General features: G+C 43.1%; 1 protein-coding gene and 1 long non-coding RNA gene across 10 annotated transcripts in view; one reads left to right on the top strand and one right to left on the bottom strand.

Annotated features, from left to right (window-relative positions):
* Positions 1-20,361, bottom strand: part of Grip1 (glutamate receptor interacting protein 1) — a 657,804-nt gene that overhangs the window by 323,157 nt on the left and 314,286 nt on the right. The window lies entirely within an intron of this gene.
* Positions 19,345-20,361, top strand: part of LOC134479878 (uncharacterized) — a 30,491-nt gene continuing 29,474 nt past the window's right edge. Inside the window, exon 1 of the long non-coding RNA XR_015624708.1 lies at positions 19,345-19,492. This is a non-coding gene — a long non-coding RNA (uncharacterized LOC134479878). The remainder of the gene's footprint in view (positions 19,493-20,361) is intronic.

Raw genomic sequence — 20,361 nt, 5'->3', positions numbered from 1 at the left:
TTGAAATTTTAATTCAGTCTATATTCTACTCTCTAAAAGAGTGGAGAGAGGGAGAGATGGCTCACTGGATGCAGCGCATCCTAGAAAACAAAGCTCAGTTCCCCAACAAACTCAGAGATGCCAGGCAGGTGCCGTGCATGTAACCCCAGCACTTGGAAGTTGATGACGGAGCCTCAGTGAGAGCTGGTCAGGCACACCAGCCAAGTTTGTGAATTCCGGGCTCACACGAAATACCCTGCCTCAGTATATAAAGTGGATAGCAGGCTGTGAGACGCCTAGCACTAACCTTGGGCTTCCACACGTGTGCGAGCAAACACACATACAAGTACATACTTACACATGTGATCATGCAGGCACACACATGAACAAAGAAAAATACAGATTTTTTTTTAAAAAAAACGTCTCAAGCTACTTTTAATTTTTAGGACTAGGTGTGGCTGCAGGGAGCAGATGATACCAGTCCACAGTGCCTTCTACACTGGGTGAGGTCTCTCTTATGAAAGAATTTACAGGCAAATAAGTCATGGCCACGGTGGTGTCTCACAGCGATACAGACAATGGCCTTGTGGCCTTGTTGCCTCGTTGGTCCGCAGTTCTTAGCACATGGTTCTTTGCTCTCTTTGAGTTCAAGATTTACTATTCTGGTATCAGCTATGAATTCCATATTAAGGAAGCAGTAGAGAGAAAAAGACAAGGGAAAAGATTCAATTAGCAAGGGTAACTTCTAGAAAGTCCATGTGATTCCTTAGTCTGCATTGAGTCAGATCATACACTGACAATGGAGCTTTGAGGTTATGGACCTATGTTAAAAAGGAGAGTAGGGTTGGGTTACTAAAGACAGAAAGGATGGGCGAGCACAAAGTCAATACTTGCAATGTGTCTGGCACCATGCTTTGGACTTGACACCAGTAGTTTTAACTTCTTTTATTAAAAAAAAAATCTAGAATAGTGCTTCTCAACCAATGATGAGTCTGGACCCTCTTCCCTGGGTGTTGTAGAATGACTCTTTCACTGAGTCACACATCAGACATCCTACACATCAGGTTTTACATTATGATTCATAACAGTAGCAAAATTACAGTTATGAAGTAGCAATGAAAATTATCTTCTCGTTGGGGGTCACTGTCACCACAGCATGAGGAACCATATTAAAGGTTCGCAGAGTTAGGAAGGTTGAGAAGCACTGGTCTAGAAAGATGGACAAAAGCATATTCAAATATACAGAGTGGAGGCTCAAAGATGGTAATTAATATGAGTACAGGATGGGGACAAAGACTGAAAGCTCGTTTCTGATGTTGTGACTGAAGATGGACCATAGCTGGCTTTGTTGCAGCACGTATCTTAAGGGAAGTCACATTCATTCTGAAAATAGACATTTTACACTTATATATCTCCAACTTGTCATTTTCTATCTAAATAAATATTTAGAAAACTCTGCCTCTAATTAATCATAATAACAGTGGTATGGCACACAGACTCATATATTCTATATGTATATATACATATATAATGCTATATGCTAATAAATAATGTATTATTAATATATGTATATATGCACATATAATATATATAATTGCTGTGTCTGTAGAGTAAATGAATAAACTGTGAAATTAGTACAGTTATTCTATTTTAATCCAATTTACTTGTAACACAATAATGGTTTTACTTTGACAGTTACCTACACAGTATTTATCAGCCCCATATACAATTCTACCACTCTCGAATTCTTATTACAAGAGCTCGTCTATTGCTAATGGCTAGTAGTGCTTTGTAAAGTCTGAAAATTATCTCGTAGCGAGCCATGACTGCAAGGAGGAGAACCGTGTAATGCAACTTACTGGGACCTTCCAAGGGCAGCGTCAATGACTGGAAGACATTATTTATTGTTTAAGGTCAAATTTGCAATTTACTACTAACTGAAAGATCAATAGCCGTCTCCCGAGTTTAGCAAAGTTAGAATTATCTGCCTCGAAAGTCTCAAATTTCAAAATTATTTAAAGACCAGTCAAATGAGAGAAGTGGTTAATCTAGAATGAGTTTATTCTTAACCTGAAGTCTGACTGGACACTAGCCCAAGGATAGGTTGCCTGGAAAGTCATCTACAAAGAAGTCATTTATCCCAGATGTGGTGTTTTCTACGACAGTTGTATGGAGCAAGTTGTCAGAACATAGCACTGAGCTAGGATGCTTGAAAATGACTGGTTATTTCAAATTTGTGCATATGCACGCATACACCCATGCACACACATGATGGCTAATCTTGGTAGTTAACTTGACCTATGTAGAAAAAGGGAACCTCGGTTGAAGAAATGCCTCCATCACACTGACATGTGGGCAAGTCTGTGGGTCATTTGTTGATTACTAATTGATGTAGGAGGGCCCAGCCCATTCTAGGCACTGCTGTCCAGGAACATGTGGGTCCGGGCCCTATCGGAAAAGCATTGGCATACGCCAAGAGAAACAAGGAAGCAAGTGGTGTTTGTCCTTGTTCTCTGCTTCAGTGCCCGTCTTTGTTTCTCTAATTAGCTGCAACCTATAAACCAAATAAACCCATTCCTTCTGCATAACTTTTCGTCATGGTGTTTATGCCAACAACAGAAAGCAAACTAGAACACAGCACGCATTGTATAATTGACTTTACCTCCCTGCCTGGGTCATACTATCTGCCACTGAAAATTAACCTGATGACGTCCACATGGAATATGTAGTCCTGTTTGGAAGAAAGGCCGCTGAGCAAATACAGAAAGCATGCCTATGAGTATTAAAGGCACATTTATGCCTGTTGGTTAAGTGACCAAGTGTGCTGTGAGCTTCCTCGACGAAGAGCTTCAAATCAATGAAGACTCCAGAAAGTTGCCTAGACTCGTGTTTACTTGGAGAGACTACATCAGATATTTTCTCTGCTGATGGATTTCATTACTTTAGCTAGAACCACTGAAATGCCAAGTTAGAAATGAATAGGTCTCATGAAGTAAGACAGAACAAAACAGAGTATAAAAAGGAAAAGACATAATGACTTTAAAAATGAGAAACACTGTGGGACTACCATTATTGTAGAACATTGGACCCTGAAGAGCTAGTGTGTGTCATAAAAATTATTTTTGCCTTTTGGCATTTTTATATGCAGTGAATTTAGTCTTAAGGACCATGTGGTGAAAGGGTCCTGTGCACATTGACTCGTGCAGTGTGTATGGAGAGGAACATTCAGATATGAAATTATCCGGATGGCCATTTAATTAAATTCAAACTTAATTGTTTGAATCACACATAAAATAGTGAGGGAACGACTGCTTGATACCTGAAAATCTTTTGATCTGAGCAAGTACACGCCAGTCCAATACTGTGGCGGTGTGAATGAGAAGGGATCACACAGGCACATCTATCGAAAGCATAGTCACCAGTTACAGGAACTGTTTAGAGGGGACTGGGATCTGTGGTCTTGGAGGAGATGTGTCACTGAGGATGTGCCTTGAGATTTAAAAACCCACACCAGGCCCAGTGTCTCCCTCTCCCTGAAGAACAAGATACAAAGTTCTTAGCTACTGCTCTAGGACATACCTGCATCCTATCCTGATGATCGAAGACAAACCCAGTTAAATGTCTTCTGAGAGTTGCCTTGACCACAGTGTCTCTTCACAGCATCAGTGACTAACCCAGAGAGTCAGGACACCATGAGAAGGCCATAGGGAGGAGGAGTTAGAAAAGGGGAGATAGAGCACAAGTAGTGTGAAGGGGAGACAGGAAATAACAGAGCTGTAAGGGCGAAGCCGCTAAGAGCAATGGAGAGACCTTTGAAAATGCTTTATTGGTACCTACAGCGGGAGCCTACAGGAGCCTCCTGCAACACACATACACACGCATAAGATATACTAACAACAGAGGGTGATGCCTGCCTACTGCCAGACTATCAGTCAGGATATTTAGGGATTAATCCTCTACAACTCTATGCTAGCTTATATTTATTAATATAAATGTTTTATTTTATAAGCAGCCTGAGTCACGAAGTGGCCTCACAGCGATAGAGCAGTAAATAGGACAAATGCTTAGGATCAAAGCCCGTGGCAGACAAGAGAGAATCAGGCCATGATAGTGTGAAATGTAAATATGGAAGGATGGTTACACAACTCCGACGTGACTTAGGTAACTTAAAACGGCACGTTACTAAAAATTGTGAACACAGTGAATTTTATGGTACAAACACTACACCACAATATCTAGAAATCTTGAAAGAAATTTTCTTGCAAAATAGATCTACTAGTTGGGTCAGTTTGTACTGGCACATGAGGTATGTTGAGGATGTGACTTAATTTTCCAGTCATGTCTGTACCACACTTAAGGTTCACAAGATTATTTGCTTACATTAAAGAATTGGGAAGTGTACTACCTGAGGAGAAATATTTCTTTCCAATTATATCTCCGTATTCTATCCGAATGGGTCTATGTCGAATAATTTAAAACATTAAAGTCATATGAAAATAATAGTTAAATAAAGAATATTTGGTGTACCAAAAATAGGCACTGGGCCTATCCTCTACCATGATTATGAGCAAATTGGCTATCAATATGGAAAATTGGAACTTTTTGATGCTTATGCACTAATTGGTTGAGTTATCATCTCTGAATCCCCTCAAGAGATGAAAATCGTTGGATGCCTCAAGTCTCCTATATACAATGGCGCAGTATTTGCATTGAGCCTCTGCACATTCTTCTATATATTTGAAGATCCATCTAGCTTGCAGCTTCTTACGTCATGGGTCACAAACCCATATGCCATTTCATAACTGAATGGGGCAGAGCCGGAGGGCACAACATTTAAGGAGGGTTTTCTAATCATGGGCAAACAAAAATGGATTAAACCAAATGCATAACGACCTCAGGTACTTTGGTGCTGCTCAGCCACATATCGCCACGTGACTTCACCGAGGTTTTAGCTCTGAACACACGTTTGCTTCGTCCCGTGCATGGTATCACACTACAGAAAACTGATCAACCTGTTTAGATGCCAGGCTGCGTATTAAGACTTGTGTTTCTAATGCACGCAGAAAGTTTTCTGCTTTTATAGAAACCTAATTTGAAGATTTTATTATTTCTCTACCCTCATTCCTTTGCATGGATGTATCAGATTATTATATATTTGGATTGTATTGTTCTAGAATGTTTGATTTTTGAAATTGGAGTTTGAGTTGCTAATATGAGCCTCATGAAAATCATGATGTGAATTCTGGCTTGGGATTAAAACAGGATCTCCAATAATCTCAAAAAAGACCCTAAACATGCTTCTGCCATTTTGCTACACACATGTGTACAGTGATAACCTCAACATTGATACTTATAAAAATATAAATAGCAACCAACCAAGTGTTTACAGTGCTCTACATACTGCAATGTAATACTATTCAGCCAAGTTTTAATACTCTGTGTGAAAATAAACAAGGACACCTCCCTCATTAATAGGCAAATCTTCGTCTTTCCTAAATGGTAAAATTATACTTGTGCAAAGGAATTGTTTTATAATAAAATCGTTCTCAGGAGACAGTTAAGCTTGGCTCCTGTCTGCAAGCATAGCAGAGTGTCATTAATAGTGAGAGGGGTTGGTTCTCTCCCAGGGGGCGGGTCTCCAGTTGGGCCAGTCATTGGTTGACCATGGCCTCAGTCTCTGCTCCATTAGCATACCTGTCATCTGAGAGGTTTCATCCAGCAGCTGAATGAGACAGATGCAGAGACCCATAGTCGCACACTAGGTGGAGCTCAGGGAATCTTATGGAAGAGTTGAGGGATGGATTAAGGGAGGCAGCATGGGTCAAGAACATGATAAAATCTACAGAGCCCACTAGCCCATGGGGCCTCACAGAGACTGAACCCCCAACCAAAGACTATGCAAGGTCTGGACCCAGGTGCTGGAAATGGGAGGGAAGGGAGTGAGAGGGTGGTACTGGGAGGAGAGGAGGGAAGGGAGTGAGAGGGTGGTACTGGGAGGAGAGGAGGGAAGGGAGTGAGAGGGTGGTACTGGGAGGAGAGGAGGGAAGGGGACTCTGATGAGATGTAAAAATGAACAAATAAATTAATGAGAGAAATAAAATTCTTTAGGACTTGTTGTCAGTGTTTGATTTGTACCCCCATTTATATGCTTACACACCCAGGATCACATGTTCTTCCCAGACAAGAGAGGGCCAACAGTAGAAAAGGTTGAGAAGCTCTACGTTGCCGGTGGTAAATAATGAAGTATAAATGTAGTGTTATATTATATTGTTTAAAGAATAACAACAAGACAGTGAAGTCTACATACATCAGTACAGGTGCAAGGGGTGGGGCAGTTCATGAATATTTCTAGTTAATGTTTCTTTGATTTCATTGGCAGGGAACTCAATCAATAAGAAGGGACAACTTCACTTATGGTGGAAAAATATATTATTCTAAGGAAGCATAAATTTATTTCTACTTCTCATAATGGTATATACCATCAGGCACAGCAAAGACAGTTAATTGTTAATGCCAGCATCCCTTCACCACTTCCTTGAGGTGGATGCTTCACAGACAGGACACCCAACTGATAAGCCATCCTTTCCCACACATTGAAATTCTAGCCAAAAAGTTGTGCGTGCACACTCTGTGGTTGGACACCTAAGGGTAAGCTCCTTCAGACAGAGGGAAGATGGCTGGGTGGGATTCCTCCTTGCCACTATTCCTCTCAGAGACTTGGATAAAATGGCTGCAGCCCAGCCAGCCCTGTCTGGGCCCCAGGCAATAGCATGTTAAGGATGTCAGATAGCAAAAGTTTGAGGCTTCTGGGCCCCACTGGAGACCAGCAACTCTATATGTGGGCCACCAGCTCCATTCTCTTCCTATGAGAGAAAGGAAAAGCTTCGTGTAATCTGTCAAAGCTATCGTCGTCGTCTCTGGGCTTTATCGTCCATGGCTGCAGTCAGCATCTAGCCTATCCATCAGGCAAAGAATGGGAGAAACAGATCTGACATTGCCTGAAATGAGAGAGTCCTCTTCAAATTTTAATCAGAAGGCCTTGTAGGGTTTTAACCTCATTATGCAATACATGAAAGCTTTATTCTGAGGGAAATCAAAGGAGAAAGAGACACTCCTTATGACATTTCTGAAGTAAGTCTGCAGAAAGCCAAAGCGCCATCGCTGTGGGGCATCGTCGCTGTGTTGGAAACACAGATGCTTATTGCTTTTTGCCAGGAGAGAGGTGATTTTGTACATAAGCTGGAACCAGGAGAGGCACAAAGGAAGTGTGCAGCCCACACAGCAAAAGCAGCAGGCATCAAAGTTGCTTGCTTTGTAAATCCTGAGACGTGAATGGCGCACAGGCTGGGCTCTCGGAGGTCTAGTGTAATAAAATCCCTATTTTAATTACAGCAGCATACTTAAAATGCTATCATTAAGGTTGTGTCAGCAATTACTTCTTTACGACCTTATTTTCAAGAGAATAGTAAAAATGTGTTTGGGACTGATACCTTGGGCTGAAAGTTGACAGTTGGCTCTCAATCCACAAGCTTTTCTTTGCCTCCAACAAATTGGGACGGACCACGCTATGCTTCTTCGGAAATCACGAAAGAGAAAATCATAAATGAACGGGCCCCCAAATTGCTTTGCCTCTGATTGTCTGAAATTCAGGTCTGTGAACTGTCAGGGGCGATCACCGCTGTCGTGTCTCAGGTGAAGAGATTTGGTTTCTATGGTAACAACAGCTACCATGATTAGTGCTGAAAAATTAAAATCACCTCCCTGAACTGTACTTTAAAAGGCCGAATCTGAAGCCAGATGTCAAAGTATTTGGGCGAGAGGAGTGACTTCAGAGGGTTAAAGGCAGGATAGACTTCATACAGAGCGGGAGGGGCGGATCGGCAGGAATAAACACCTCAGTTTTATAAGTGGTAGAACCTGAGGCTAACGAGATGACTCAGCCAGTAAGTGTCTGCGGTACAACCAGGTGGACCCAGATTCCATCCTCCGCACCCATGGAAGAATCTAGCATGGTGGAGTGTACTTGTAACTTCAGTCCTGTGGAGGTGGGGGCAGAAGATCCCTGGGACTTGCGGACCAGGTAGTCTTGTTGACTCCGTGAGCTCCAGGCTCAGTGAGAGAACCTGTCTCAAAAATCAAGTGCAAAGCGATGGAAGAAAGCACGTCATACTGACCTCCAGCACACCCCACCCCCGCATCAACAAACAGAGGTAGAAAGAACTAAGAAGCAGACATAACTGAATTTGTTGTTAGGAAGAATTGCCAGTAGAAAGATTGAGGCTTTAAAGTGAGCTGTTTTACGTCCAAGACTGATTGCGTAATTCTGGCTACTGTTTACATCATCCCAACTGCAATGATAATTATTGAGCTTTGGCTGTGGATAGCCATTTTAGTTTCCCACGGACAAGGTCACGTGACACTAGTATCCGGGTGGGGCGTGGGGAGTTTGGCTATTTCACTTCTCAGGAGTGGACTGGGGTAAAGGCATGTCCAAGTGTCCCCTCAAGCCATGTGTAAATCCACGGATCAGGAAGGCTCCCTCTAGCAGGCTTCAGCTTACGGAAAGAGGATAAACAGGTTTTAAGATATACAAACTGAAGGTAAAAATGACACTCTGTTGAAATAAAGAAGAGGAAGGATTTTCTGAGGCACAGGAGGATTTTCTGAGGCACGGCAGGAAAAAAAAATACTAAGGAGGAGAAAGGTGCTTTGGAGAAAAGCAATTACAGGTGCAAAGTCATTGGAGAACGAGTGGAGTCAATAATAAAAGTTCTCAGAAGCCCAGTGGCAGCAAGACGGGAGAGTCTAGAAAGATAACAGGCTGCATCCCGGACGTAAAATCCCTGCTTGCTCCTTATTGCCTGGAGTCATCCCAGGACTCTTTTATGACAAAAGAGAAAATCTGATCAAACTTGGTAGGAAGATAAAAAGTTTAAGTGGCAGCAGGCAGGGAAAAGGAAGAAGCGAACTTATCTGAGAAGAAAGGCAGCCGGAAGGGAGGTGTCAGGGGAAGGAAGGCGTCAAGACCCGTCTTGAGAAAATAGGCCAAATAAAGGTGATAATGGATCATAGGACTTCCAGACACAAAAGCTGTCATTACCAAGACAAATCTTGCCAGAATCCCGCTCCCCATCCTTTCCTTCGAGACACGGCCCCACAGGGAAGATGGGTTGCTTTCAGACTGTAGGCTCTCCTCACCAGTGAACAAAAGATGGCCCCGAGAGTCTCTCCGTGTAGGAGAGGAGAGATGCAGAGAAGATGGGAGAGACTAGAGCCCCCAGGAAGAGAGTTCAGAAGGAAAACACACGCTGTGAGCATCAGAATAGGGACTGCTGGGATACTAGCTGCCCTTGGAAACATTTGCATGAAATTTTATTGGCAGTGGGCATGGCGGGTTGCTAGGTAGATAAATTGGCGTCATAAAGATACATTTGCGTGTGACAAGATCTATTATGGCTCGTTCTGGAAAAGGAAGGTCTTCAAATTGAGTGTACATCGGTGTTTGAGGTTTTTGGCATGCGGCTGCTTTATGGCCGTGTGTGTGTGTGTGTGTGTGTGTGTGTGTGTGTGTGTGAACAAAAACATCTTAAACTTCACTGGGTTATGCAGACTGACAACCATTCACAGGGGACTCTCAGGTTCAGCTGCATACAGCAAGCAGACTAATGTCGGAAGGGTTGGCAGTGAATATGTGCTCATCTGGGTGTTTTAACTACAGTGTGGCTCTAGATAGGAGACATTCTGTTGTGGTTTGAATATGCTTGGCCAAGAAAGCGGCACTATGTGGAGGTATGGCCCTGTTGGAGTAGGTGTGTCACTGTGGCGTGGGCTTTAAGACCCTCACCCTAGCTGCCTGGAAGTTAGTCTTCCACTAGCAGCCTTCGGATGAAGATGTAGAACTCTCAGCTCCTCCTGCACCAGGCCTGCCTGGATGCTGCCATGCTCCTGCCTTGATGATCATGGACTGAACCTCTGACACTGTAAGCCAGCCCCAATTAAATGTTGTCCTTATAAGAGTTGCTTTGGCCGTGGTGTCTGTTCACAGCAGTAAAACCCTAACTAAGACACATTCCCTTCCCTTGGGTACAAAAATGTTATAGGTCCAGGACCTTACACTACCCAAGGTACTGTTTGCTTGGGTTGCAGTTCATGGTGGCTTTTTTCTTTCTTTCTAGCTTCTACAAAGTGTTTTGCATTTCACCTCCAGTGGGTCCCAAAGTATTTTGCCTCTTTCCTGACCTCACCTCATAAAACCATCTCGTTATTCCATATCTCTCCAGCTTCCCAGTGCAACCTCTATCCTCTTCTTCCTCTCTCCTCCATCCATTATTTCCTTGAGGGTGTTTTGTTTTGTTTTGGTTTTTCTGTGTTTTAATAAAGTGAACGACTTTGTCACATATCTTTGCTCTGCCTTGGACTCATCCCGTTGTTCCTATAATCTTAGTCTCCAAGAAGTTTTTGAAAGGAAGCAGGGGTTGGGATGGTGAAGAAGGGGGAAATGGGGGGGGGGAGAGAATGGGGGGAGAAGAAAGGGTCGGGAGAGAATGTGCATACATCCCTGTGTTCGCTTGCATGTGTGGAGGAAAGAGATCTTCCTCTATTGCTTCCACCTTACTTTTTGAGACAGGGCCTCTCCAATGAACTTAGAAGTTTCTGTTTGGTTAGACTGGGTGGCCAGAAAGCTCTGAGAGTCAAAGGTCTACTTGTCTCACTCACCCTCAGATCCAGAGTTCCATTGCACACCTCCACATTAGGTTTCTTCCTTCCTTCCTTCCTTCCTTCCTTCCTTCCTTCCTTCCTTCCTTCCTTTTCTTTCCTCCCTCCCTCCCTCCCCTTCCCTTCCCTTCCCTTTCCTCTCCTTTCCTTTCCCTTTCTTTTTAACCTGAGTGGCAGAGATCTGAACTCAAGTCCTGATGCTTGTGCAGTGCTAAACACTGAGCATTCACCACAGCCCCTCTTTCCATAAATATTTAACCATGGCTCACCATGTACCAGTCACCATGATGGGCCTTCTGGATCCTACAAGAAACAAGGTGCACTGATTTTATGGTATTATGGGTGGGAAGCTGGATTACCAGACTGGAGTCTAACGCAGTGAGAGGCCATTAAAGACTGGCAGAGTGCAGAGATGGCTGGTAACAACTGGCACTAACCAACTAAAAGAAGTCAGGGAGGACTTCAACTAACATGAAGGCAGGGAAGGGGAGGCAGGCAGATTGCTATGTAATTCATTTTGCTGGAAGGCCTCCGGGTGGAGGATGGGAAAGAAGTTTCGAGAGTGATTAAAGGGGGAAGAGAGCAGAAAGCTGGTAAGGTCAGATGTGTGGGGTCATGATAGGTAAGCCTGGGAAGTGACAATGAACATTCTAGACTTTTACCACAAGGGCAGTGTGAGAGCACTGAAAGGACTTTAGGCAGGAAAGAAAGCAACAGCCCAGTGTGTGTTCCCACAAAGAATATGTCTGTGTCCTGGTTAGGATGTGTCATAAAGAGCAGACAAGAGTGGACACAGAGACGAGCTAGGAAACCACAGAGGAATAGCAGGGGAGAGATGATGGGAGGTTCCCTAGGTGTGCCAGCAGGAAGGATGGACAGCCTCAGGTGGGAAGATGAGGGCAGCTGTGGAAGGGGAAGAGAATTAACAAGCACCCTTGTCGTTTCCTCCTTGAGTGATACCCCAACAGTACAAATATGTCCCCCACTCTGCTTCTGCTTCTGTGCCAGGAGTTCTCCTGCCCAACCCCCCACAGTGAGATGCATCCTGCACTTCACCTCCAGGTTTTTTAGGAATTCTGCTTGACCAGGCAAGCCTTAAATATTTGCTACTAGACGGTCATGATTGGAAAATTTGCCCATTTTCTCAACAATGACTGTAGACACTGGATCAACAATTTTCTTCGGTCATAATAGTTTTGAGCTGAAAGGATTGTGTTACTAAGTCAGCAAACGAGTACAATGTCTGCTAAGGTTATGTCACAGAGTGGGTGCAGGTGCACAGGGTCATAGCCCTCCCAAGATGTAGGTCCTGTTATTTACACCTGTCTCCCATTTGAAGAAACTAAAGCTTAGGAATGCGGAGTGACTTGCACAAAAGTAAACAGTCACAGGCTCGAGCTGGCAGTATGACTCAGCAGTTGACTTGTTAACAGGCCAAGGTAAGACACACCTCAAAGGAAGACCCTTCATTTTCACAGAGGAACCATGGCTCTAAGCCCCAGGCAACCGTGATACAACTGTCCCCTGCTTTCCTGTAGTCTCTCCACGGTAGCTACACCTGCAAAACTGACTGTTGGTGTAATCAAAACTTGACTATGTCTGTCTCTATGCTCTTCCTTTAGCAAGGAAGAGAAACGTGGATTAGTTTTCCCTCCAAACCTCCCTTTGCAATATGCAAACCTACTCTTCTACTACGTGTTCACCTCAGGCAAGAGACCATGAACAAACAGTGTCAGTACAGATCTATAAGGAAAATCATAAAATGTATTTTGCTGAATACATAACTAGGCTCGGGTATCAAAACGAGCCTGCATTCATGGTTGGCCTTGTCTCCCTTGCCCATAGATTCTATAAAGGAATCAGGAAATGGAGACTCTCCCAACACCGGATGTGATCTGACTTCTGCCAGCTCCAGCTGCAGCCCTAGGACCCACCACTCTTACCCATGCTCTTCTGACATATGCACCTCATGTGGACCCAAAAATATTTCCAGGCCTGAAAGCCCAGAGGCCAGGTGTATTCTAGCATTCAGATGTCTTTGTCACTATGACATATATGTTAGACCTCTAAAGATGAATGCATGTTGCCAAAATTCAATTCACTACCATCTAGAGTTTCCAGCCCCATCTGGAGTCCATCGTGACCCAAGGTAGACTGCAGATCATGTCTCATCTGCTGTTTCTGGCATTGAGAGCAGCTGGGTCTTCAGCCTGGCTGTGACAATAAAACATGGCCAACACACTTGTCAGTTTTAGCATGGATGTGAGCCTGGGCCCTTCAGTGATGGGATGCTAGGACGCCACTCACTCCAGATTCTTTCCCAGAAGTCTGCGGTCCTATCTGGCTCCTGGCCCAAGGCCTAGATTCGTTGATATTTGAGCTCCAATGCCAAGAGTGCTTTTAATCCATTTAAAATGTTAGAAAAATCACTCTGGCTTCTGTCGGTTCATCCCATTAGAACAATAAAGGCTTGGACTATGGGAAAGTAAGTGAAAGCTGTTTTCGGAATCAGAAGTATGTCAATAAAACCAGTTGATATTTACTGAAATTAATGTGCCAGGGGCTGTGCTGAATGACTGAGACAAGGCTCTCATTCCACCTCACGACAATCCAGTGAGCAGTTGTCACATAACCTAAATGTTGCACTGGAGAGGATTAGACAGGAGGAGACTGGGTAACTTACCGAGGCCAGAGAGCAGGTGCCTGACGGGAGGTGGAGGCAGCCAATGCTTTCTCTGCTTTGGGTGTATATGTTCTCATCATTGCTCAAAATAATCAGATATATACAAGATACGAGCACATATGTGTTGAACGTAAGAGAAAACTAACTTTTTAAAGTTAGGAAGGCAAGGAAAGAAACCAACACCAAATCAACCAAGACCCCTTGGGTGAAAAGAGCGATGCTCAGACAATTTTAAGAATTGTTCAAAGTTCTCTTTTATAAGAAGATAAAATGTCAGTTCTACTGATCAGCACAAGAGTGATATTAAGAGTCGACAAATTCTCCCAGGAGCTTCTTTATGTAGTTCGTTTGCCGATAATGAAAATATGGTGGTTCTCTCTTTTAAATTACTTAAAGGGGTTGAAAAGACATCTTCGGTGGTTACAAACATTTGCTGGTCTTCCAGAGCGACCTGAGTTTGGTTCACAGTACCCAAGTTGGACAGCTCATAACTGCCTGTAACTGGAACTTCAGAACATCCCAGCACACACTTCCGGTTCTGTATACAACAAATGCATACAGATACACACACACACACACACATACACTAAAACGGAAGGAAGGAGGGAGGGATGGAGAGAGGGAGGGAGGGAGAGAAATGATAAGAAAGAAGGAAAGAGAGAGAGAGAGAGAGAGAGAGAGAGAGAGAGGAGAGAGAGATCCTTTACTCCCCATTAATGTCTCTTGGGCTTGCCCATAAAAAATAATTCCATAATTATGTTATATATTTTGTTTATTTATACCCACTTCCTATTTTAGAAATAAAACTTTCAAAGCAATTAAAGGTAGTACTTAATAAAATCAGCATACGAGAGAGCTACCTTGGAAGAGAGTGCAGTGATAGGCCAGCACTGCCCAGCAAGACCAGAATGGGCGTCTCATATGTAGTGAAAATTCTCTGGGACTTGGGGAGATGGCTGGCTGACAGGCTATAAGTGTTTCCTCCTCTCTCGGAGTTCTGAGCATTCGTCTCGTGCAGTTCATAGCCACCTTTATTCTCACGCCTCTGCTAGGTCTCTTGGACTCTAGTGGAAGCTGGCATACACAGAGACAAAATTTTAGAAAATCTTTTTTTCTAAATAGAAAAGTTTTTGTATTTACATTTAAAAAACCAACTTAATCAAATTTCCTTAATTAATTCAACCTATTACAAAAGAAAAAAATCCCTTCCATTTTACCATGAAGCTAATACACTGTTTTATGTTTCAGAACATACCAAGACTGGAACTCTGGTATGTATATGCACTTAACACGTGTCAATTTGGACTGCCCACCTTTCACATGCTCCACAGCCACATGCTTGGTTTCTGCAGCTGAGCAACACTATGAGAGCTATGTGAATGTTCTTCAAGTTTCTAGAACGTCATGGCTTCATATCTTCAGGAAACAGCCAGCTCTGACCTGGTCCTTGTCTTTGCTTGGGTCACTTCTGTTCTAGGGAATCACACCCCCTACCCATCTTTGAGAGACTCATGTTAGAGAAAACAATTCTCTAACGATAAATCAGAAAACTGGTGTAAAATTACACACCATTGTATAGTCTCTCCCTGCATTGTGCTACGTGTAGGCTGTGCTTCTGCTCCTGCATTTTTCTCCCGTCATACTGCTGCCTTGATTTACAAGGGCTTCCAAGTTTTACTACTGAAACCTCATAAAGACTTTCTTCCATGAACAACCTGATCCTGTGAAGTTAACAGACCGGCTCTATTTGCATTTTTACTGGAAGCATTTTCCTTTCAGCTTTCCCTGCAAAGAAGACGTTTTGATTTGTTTGTTTTTCGTTTTAGGAATGTCCATGTATGCACACACACACACACACACACACACACACACACACACACACACACACGACAATCCCTCCCATTTGTTGGGCTATTTTGTGTTATATGTTGGATCTGAAGTGTTTCCCACAGGATCATGTTTGAACACTGGAGCCTCAGATGTAGTGTGGCTACCTGGGGTGGGTGACTGGTGTAGGCTGCAAGGCTACCCTTGCTTTTAGTTCTAGCCCAGACCTCTGCTTCCTTGTTTGTGCCTTTAGAGACACGCTCCCATACTGTATAGGCACAGACTGGCACTGCCTCCAGACAAAGCCATATATCATGTATGCATTAGTTTCCTAGTGGGCAGAAGATAAGGACAGAGGAGGGAAGGAAAAAGGAAAGGGGGTGAGACAAAGAGAGAGAAATGGAAGGTAGATGAGGTTGGAAGGGAGAGAAGAAAACCCAAGAACCAAGTTCTGGTAAGGAACTGACCTTGGGCCTGGTAATTATCAAGGAATTGCTCTGGAGTTGCCAGAAGCAGCTCTGCTGCCCAGAATCTCATCAACATCTCTAGGCATAGAATATATAACCATAGGAAGTCGGTTAGAAAGCCATAGACGACCAGCTCCAGCCTTGCCAAGTTCATCTTGCAGAAAGGTTAATTGTAAATATATAGGTTTCCATTGTTTGGATGGGAGGGATCTTTAACCACATCTGTTGTGTCCCTCTCTACTCATTTTATGCAGAAACACGCCAAGATTATGCTGTAACGTTGCTCCAAGAGAGATCGAATGGGGGAATGGAGAACAATAACATTTGACGGAAGGGCTGTTATCTCCCCAGACGGTAATATGAAATTGTAAGCCGAGAGAAGAAAAGGGCAAATGAAACATGATGAGGCAATAAAAAAAATAAAGAAGAAATGTCAGTCAAATTTATTATCTATATTTTCACAAGTTAAAACAGTAGTTAACTCAAGGCAGTGAATGATGAGCCAAGGAGGTGAAAACATTCGAGAATGGGGTTCATTCTGAAAAAAAGAGCAGCACATCCATCCGACAGACTAGTTGATATTGTCATCTTGTCTTTATGATAAAGAATGTCCCAATTCACCACAAGGCCGGAGTCTTTCCTGACTGGGGTTTGAGAATATAGACACCAATAATAGATGCTTCTAAATGCCAAGTAGGGATTACCCCAACTACACACACACACACACACACACACACACACACACACACACACACACATACACACATACACACATATATACATATACATACATACACACACATACATACATACACACACATACACATATACATACACACACATACACATACATACACACACATACACACATATACATATACATACACACATACATACACACACATACACACATATACATATACATACACACACATACACACATACACACACATACATACACACATACACACATACATACATACACGTACATACACATACACACACATACATACATACACATACACACATACATACACATACACACATACATACATACATACACATACACACATACATACATACATACATACATACATACATACACCTACATACATTGTCTACTATGACAATAGGATGCTATATGGAAGACAGCCATTCTAATGCTAAAGACTATGCCCTGATGTTGCTCACCTAATATCCGACCTGGGTCTTGGCACAGTGTCTGAAATGCAGCAGATGCTCAAATATTTGCTAGAAAGAGAACAAGCTACAGCCTCAGGTCACTGAGAAGTGTAATTCTATCCTGTAATACGCTGGGACAGGAAATGACTATGGAGATGTACTTGGTTAAGGACTATGTCCTCCATGACGGAAGGGTTACAATGGGTGGCAGCAGGGACACCTGCTCTTGTCTGGACTGATAGAGTGACCAAGAGCTCTTCATTATGAATCCCAGTTAGAAACATGAAGAGAAATCATCCAAAGTCATGGAATGACTGACTTAACAAGATTGAACCACGTGTTAGAGTCAGGCATGTGGAAGAAGTGATTTTTTTTTTTTAAGAAGTGGCATATCTTCCACAGGCAAGGTGAGTAATAGATACAAAAATTGTCACATAGACTTCTTTTTGGGTCTGTAACTTGACCTTTCCCAGGATCCTGTCCCCTGAAATATGTATAATGGGAATTCAAAGTATATAAGGCAAAGTTAGTGCACCAGTACATGAAGCACTCTTTTACGGAAGTCTTCACCCCAGTGGGTCACCAGAGTGGCATGCACCTGGACATCTTGAAAGCTGCCTATGTGACTCTCTTCTTGTACTTGCTTTCGTGGGAAGTGGCAAATGCTCATTGACTGTATCTAGCTTACACTCAGCTCATGATGACAAAGGCTGTGCCCATACAGCTGTGCCCAGTGTGCAACGAAAGGGAATGGTAAGTTCATCCATTGCTTTACCATTGTCCCTGCGACACAATTCAAATACAACCTTCACTTCATGTGCGTGCCACCTAGGATATACCTCGTGCCCATTCTCCCGGGTGTGGGCAACAGGAACTTAACAGAGGAAATAGGAGACTAAATTAAGGCAAAATAGGTAAATTAAAAGCGGCCGTGTCTACATCTACCATCGGTTAGATCCATCTGCCCCTCCCCTTTATTCATCAGTACACTTACCAAGATAATCTTCTATTCCTAGAAACGAAATGTGTTTGCGGGGATAGGCATACAAATCATTAAATATTTATCCACTTTTGGTCTATAACACTTGGGGACAGAAGCTTATAAAATTACAACAACAACAACAACAAGAACGACGATGACGACGACGACGACGACAAGTCAGGTGTCTCCATTCCCCTGGGCTGGATTACTTCTGTCCAATGTTTCTGCCTGAGTCTAGATCCCAGTGTACATTCTGAACTTCAAGATTCCGAATGAGATCCCCAAGTTGTGAATATCCCCAAGATATTCAATCACCTTCCTTTGCTGCTTGAACAGTCCATCTGACACAATAGTTTCAAACACAGAAAATGGACATGGTTATATTATAAACAGTTCCATTAGTACCACCCACAGTTACTAAACGTAGAGTCTTGTGTGACTGTTAATACATGTCCAGCAGGAGATCAATGAGTTGGGCTAGCCACCTGAACAGCCACACTGGTCCCATACAAGGCAAAGGGGGCAGAAGGGAGCCCTTCGATTCAGGGTCTGCTTGAATGTCAGGGACAAATATGTCATGCATCGGGTGTAACAGAAAAGATCTCTCCATCAAACGAGGTAGAATACCAGCAAACAATGGATAAAGCTTCTATGGTCCCCAGGTGGCAAATCTGTCAAATTACTTCTACATGCTGATGTCGGCATTTATAAAGTAGTCGGTAAAATGACTTCTGACCTACAGAGACAGCATTCAGGAACAGAGAGTAAACCTGTATACAGTATACATGGGTTACAGATAACTCATGTAAGATACCAGTAAAGGGCTCTTTGTTGATAAATCAAAGCAAAAGACATGTTACAAGGGATGTCTAAATTAGAAATCACATAGAGTAAGTATTACACCGGCAAGCAAAGTTCTCTTGGAGGTAACCAACTGCTCTGTCATTGAATTGGAAGACCAGTCCACAGGAGGCACTAAACCCATGGTACTGCATGATTGAGTAGGTCATGGGCTGAATAGGGAAATACACACTGCTGTGCCCTAAATGGACACACTGCTAAAATGTCTTTAAAATCTTTATGTTTATAACTATAGACTCATTCTACTGCAACCCTGGGACAGGAAAAACTTCTTTTAAAAGGGAGGGAATAATGCAGACGTTCATGTCTGGCCTAAAGTGCTGGGATTAAGGGACTCTGGAGCTCTTTATCCTAAACAGGACAGTGCTCTCTCTCTCTCTCTCTCTCTCTCTCTCTCTCTCTCTCTCTCTCTCACACACACACACACACACATACACACACACACACACACACACACACACACCACACACGCTCACACACAGGGCCTAGGGGATATCATAGAAGAAGGAAAAGATAGAATGTAGAAAGGAGCTAGAGGCAGAAGAGGAGTGGCAAAGAATGTGACCCCAATATTCCAGAGCCATTATGAGCACACAACAGAAATGGACGCCTGTACAAGGCTGGGGACTTCCAACATTCCATCACTGATACAGAGGGTATACATGGGGCTCCACCCTTCCTGAAGAGCTGTTGGTTTAATGGTGGCTATAAGAGGAGCTGTCATTTTCCTGGTGTCATAGCCATGGGTGGCAGCTAGTGGGGTAAAAGAGACCAAAGAGAAAAGAATGGCAGATGGTAAGCATAACCATAGCGCGTTGGACATTTATATATGTATATAAAACTGTCAAAAACAGAAACAAAATAAATCATGGAGAACCAATAAGGGAACCCAAGCTGATCAATAAGTGTAGCCATTCATCCAACATTTATTTTTATGAAATATGCTCCAGATATTAGACTAGTTGTTTTAGACATAAAAATGTGCAAGAAAATGTTTTGTTCAATAGCAGCTTATAATCCAGTGGATAAGAAAAATACATAAAATATTTCATTACATGGTTGGGTGCCAGGTTAAATGATCTGAAGCTCTTGATAGAGGAGGGACAGGACCATCGTGAACAAGTGACTGAGCTTTTCTGTAATGCAGAAGGGAATCTGAAAAGTGGAGAGAGGACGGAGGGAGGAGGGAGGAGGAAAGGAGGGGGAGGAGGAAGGAAGGAAGGGGAGAAGGAGGGAGAGGGGAGAGGGAGGGATATAAATAATCAAGAACATTGGAAAGAGTCACTGAAAAGCAGGACACGGGAATGATGCAATGAGATCCAGTGAGCCGTCTTCTCCACACAGAAGAGTGAGAGGCAGGGGAGAACATTATCTAGAACTTAGTTCTCAAATAAACAACTCTGTAGTATTTCACAAAATAAATATCCCATGAAGGCCCAGTCCAGCCATAAGAAAGAATTCTGCCTTGGCAGAATTTGCTAGCTATGGCATCAGGGTGGAAACCAGTTTAGAATTCTTGGTGGTTGGGAAAGAAAGTAAACTCAGTGGAGATGCAAACTTCTGTAAGAAGAGTTGAAAGGAGTGGTTGTCAGTGGACGCTCTCTGTAAGAGCAATGAAAGAAAAAACCTGCCTCAGGGCTGCCAATGAGGAGAGTTGCCAGGCT

Source organism: Rattus norvegicus, chromosome 7 (assembly GCF_021556685.1).
Source record: "Rattus norvegicus strain SHRSP/BbbUtx chromosome 7, alternate assembly SHRSP_T2T, whole genome shotgun sequence".
Lineage (NCBI taxonomy): Eukaryota > Metazoa > Chordata > Mammalia > Rodentia > Muridae > Rattus > Rattus norvegicus.
Note: the sequence above shows the minus strand (reverse complement) of the source record. Positions and strands in the feature narration are given on the sequence as shown.